Raw genomic sequence first — 4,365 nt, 5'->3', positions numbered from 1 at the left:
ACAGAGGGATATACAGGGAAGGACGAAAAGGAATGGAGAGGTAAAGAAGGTGATGAAGATTAAAAGAGGAGTAAAATATTGGGATAGAAAGCAAGCCAAGGGTAGAAACGGTAGAAAGGAGAGCAAATAAAAGAGGGGTAAAAAGGAAGAACTGGTGGAAATTAGAGAGCAAGAGGGGGATAGAAAGGGAAATAGATGAATAGAAGATAAATAGGTTTACATAAGGTTAGTAATTACATTTATGCAGGATGTGATTTTCCTTGTTTGAGAAATTGTCACATACACTTACTTGCGTATGTACTACAGGCTACAGGTTTAAATGCGAATGTGTGGTATAGGTACAAAATATCTCAACTACACTTGGAAATTCGCTTTTGACCGTTGTCTCACCATCGGGATCCTATCAAACGAGTCTCTTTTGGAAAAGTTCGTTTTGGAAGATCCAATTCTAAATTTAATCATTCTCATTTTCAGGCGGAGTCAAGTACTGGATTGGCAAAAACTCATGGGGCAAAAAGTGGGGAGAAAATGTAAGTTCCTACGAGTATGTCTCTACTATATTTTATAATAAGCAAATGTTGTCGATTCATACAGGCGGAGTCAAGTACTGGATTGGCAAAAACTCATGGGGCAAGAAGTGGGGAGAAAATGTAAGTTCCTACGAGTATGTCTCTACTATAATAAGCAAATGTTGTCGATTCATAAACTCATTAACTCATAAATTAATAAATAAAGTTCATAAACTCATAAATTAATCAGGAGTAGTTCAATATTCTCGATCATCAAGCGCGATTGAAACGGTAACACCAAAACCCTGTATGACCAGTATAGTTACTGGGTGCCTTCATTCAAAACATCAAAACTAAGAGGATAAGGAAAGTAACAGTAGGTACCTAACCTACATAAGTGCTCAATGTTATTTTACTCTCATTCCAGGGCTACTTCAGAATCGAAAGAGGCAATAACATGTGCGGCCTGGCCTCTTATGGCGTAGCCCCCATTGTGACGCCTCCGACAAAATAGAGCAACTTCAGACGACCAAGGTGGCAAAAACTCTTGGAAGATGCACCCTTCTTAAAACTAGAGATTACAAACATCAGGATGGGGGACTCGTAACTTCTGTCCACGAAGGACTTCTCACTTTGAACCTTTTGAGGTTGAGTGGAAGAGCTCCTTTCTGAGAATTCTCCTTCTGGAGACTATTGCCACATTAGGCAATGTAAAAAATGTTCTAACAAAGTAGGTACCTATACTAGGTTTTTGTACAACGTAAGGGGACTCGTAACTTCTGTCCACGAAGGACTTCTCACTTTGAACCTTTTGAGGTTGAGTGGAAGAGCTCCTTTCTGAGAATTCTCCTTTTGGAGACTATTGCCACATTAGGCAATGTAAAAAATGTTCTAACAAAGTAGGTACTTATACTAGGTTTTTGTACAACGTACTTACTACGAATTGAGAGTGAGAAATCCTTCTTTATTATTGTTTGCTGGGGATACCTACCTACTTCAGTACTTACTACGAATTGAGAGTGAGAAATCCTTCTTTATTATTGTTTGCTGGGGATACCTACCTAATACTTCTCTTACTTTAAGTAGCTACCTACCTACTTGCTTCTCTTACTTTAAGTAGCTATCTATTACCTGCATAGATAATGTATTCATCTGAACTTTAATGTGAACTTTCGTGTATTTTCTTATATGTCAACACACAAAATTGTCATACTTAAAATATGAAAAAATAAATTTTTTGAAATTAAATTTATTAAAATGAATCCTTGTTCTTTAATTTTTCCCGGTTTTACCCTCTTCCATTTCATCAAACCTAAATTAATGAAAGAAGAAAGAAGGTTAATTTTTCAATAGAAAACAGACGTACTTACTACGAATTGAGAGTGAGAAATCCTTCTTTATTATTGTTTGCTGGGGATACCTACCTAATACTTCTCTTACTTTAAGTAGGTAGCCACCTACCTACTTCTCTTACTTTGAGTAGCTATCTATTACCTGCATAGATAATGTATTCATCTGAACTTTAATGTGAACTTTCGTGTATTTTCTTATATTTCAACACACAAAATTGTCAAAAAATATGAAAAAATAAATTTTTTGAAATTAAATTTATTAAAATGAATCCTTGTTCTTTAATTTTTTCCGGTTTTACCCTCTTCCATTTCATCAAACCTAAGTCAATGAAAGAACTGAAAGAAGAAAGAAGGTTAATTTTTCAATAGAAAACAGTACTATTACCTGCATAGATAATGTATTCATCTGAACTTTAATGTGAACTTTCGTGTATTTTCTTATATGTCAACACACAAAATTGTCATAAAATATGAAAAAATATTTTTTTTTGAAATTAAATTTATTAAAATGAATCCTTGTTCTTTAATTTTTCCCGGTTTTACCCTCTTCCATTTCATCAAACCTGTCAATGAAAGAAGAAAGAAGGTTTATTTTTCAATAGAAAACAGTACTTAGGTACCTACGCACAGAAAATGGCCCCCTTTAGACCTCCTAAAAATGGCCTTTGTAAAGAAAACAAAATAGAATAGAAACGCGCTGAGAAAATCATCCCAGTTTGTACTTGTACTCTTGGGAAATGAACTGTAATCTTTCTGGAAGACCTAAGTACCTCTCTTGTAAAGATAAAATCTTAAGGTAGCTACACACGATCAGTCATAAAACGCTGCATGCTTTATTGAGCCTCCCAGCGCTGGATGTATAGGGCTACTGTCAAGCCTGACTTGTATAGAAGATAAAGGTGTTGTGGGTGAAAGTACTAGACTCAATTTATCTTCAAATGATTATCCCATGATAATTTACTTGTGTTTTCCTGATGGAGAAATTTTAATCGCTCCTGGAAGACTGTAAACGGGAGTTCAGACTTCCCGTTTGTCAGAAACAAAAGAAAACGTCAGAAGCAAAGAAATGAAAAATTAATAAATTAAACTATTAAGTATTTTATTACTACTGACCAAAGATGTTCTTCCCCACTACTAACCTACAGCTCCTGGAAGACTGTAAACGGGAGTTCAGACTTCCCGTTTGTCAGAAACAAAAGAAAACGTCAGAAGCAAAGAAATGAAAAATTAATTAAACTATTATTACTACTGACCAAAGATGTTCTTCCCCACTACTAACCTACTATATATACTACATAATTATTTTTATAGGATCCTGATAATAATATTTTTATAGGTAAGTATTACAGAATAGAGAAAATTTGGGAATTTAAAGGCAAAAAGGTCCGCAGTACGAGAATGTCCAGGTGGTCTTTCAATATTTTGAGAAAGAACTGGGTAGCCTATTTCGTAAATACAAAATACGCCTTCTTCTTGTCTGTGTATGCAATGTGCTTGCAATAAAGCTTAACAAGCTATGGGTATGGGTAACAAAGTTTTAAAAAAGCTCATGTTCCCAATCCTCAGGACTTTGTTTTTCGGCCCAAGTCGCTCAAACTTTGGTGAATTCTAACTTTATAAAATGTAGATCAAAGTCTCCTTGGGCCCCAAGCTCGAGAAATGTGCGGTTCGGCCGCTATTCGGAGTCAATTTTGAGATAATCTGGGCACAAAATTGATCCGAAATAGTCAAAGTAATGTAAGTACCTATATACCTAATAAGGTAATGTATTGAGTAAGTAGGTAGGTAAATACTGGTAGGTACTATGATGCGTTTTTTGAGTGAAATTAAAAAGTAGGTAATCAAACAGGTAGTAAGTAGGTACTTATCTTCTATTATTATAGATACTTACTATTCTAATAATCATTCTAATATTAATCATCAGAATGCTTTATTTATTCGAGTTCGGTGCACCATAACACTTGTCGCTCCCATAAACATCTTGAGTGATAGAACAATAAGTACCTAGTGCGATAGAAAAACACATCTTACTTAATATTCCCTATCACCTAATTAAATGAAAAAAAAAAAGTCATCACTTTATACGCCAAACTCCAAAAAATACCAAACCGGCCGAGACACGACACCGCGCCGTGACAGCCTCTAAAAGTGGGACTTTTCAGGACATTTTATTTTTCCCGAAAATTCAGGATGTCCCTGGAAATACGGGACGGTTGGCAAGTTGGCAACCCTCACAGGTAGGTAGTAGGTATGTAGATTGTAGATGAATGATGAAACGTGACGAATTCGTGATAGTGAGTGTTTTCCTACATTCCAGTACCTTCTATCAAACGTGTCACTTCTGGCAGATGAATTTCGAAATAAAAATTACCCAAGTACTTACTTACTATACTTATCTTTGAAGACGACAAGTGAAATTTCGAGCACCTACTTATGTAGATGAATGATGAAACGTGACGAATTCGTGATAGTGAGTGTTTTCCTACATTCCAGTACCTTCTATC

General features: G+C 35.4%; 2 long non-coding RNA genes across 2 annotated transcripts; one reads left to right on the top strand and one right to left on the bottom strand.

Annotated features, from left to right (window-relative positions):
• The first annotated feature begins 577 nt into the window (after positions 1-577).
• Positions 578-1,771, top strand: LOC113466303. Its single transcript, XR_003390746.1, has 2 exons — positions 578-650; positions 937-1,771. It is a non-coding gene; the product is annotated as an uncharacterized LOC113466303 (long non-coding RNA).
• LOC113466304 lies at positions 1,147-2,143 on the bottom strand. The gene is made up of 2 exons (XR_003390747.1): positions 1,971-2,143; positions 1,147-1,500 (listed from the first exon to the last, which is right to left on the bottom strand). It is a non-coding gene; the product is annotated as an uncharacterized LOC113466304 (long non-coding RNA).
• Positions 2,144-4,365: the final 2,222 nt, after the last annotated feature.

Source organism: Diaphorina citri, unplaced genomic scaffold, assembly GCF_000475195.1.
Source record: "Diaphorina citri unplaced genomic scaffold, Diaci psyllid genome assembly version 1.1 scaffold245, whole genome shotgun sequence".
Classification (NCBI taxonomy): domain Eukaryota; kingdom Metazoa; phylum Arthropoda; class Insecta; order Hemiptera; family Psyllidae; genus Diaphorina; species Diaphorina citri.
Note: the sequence above shows the minus strand (reverse complement) of the source record. Positions and strands in the feature narration are given on the sequence as shown.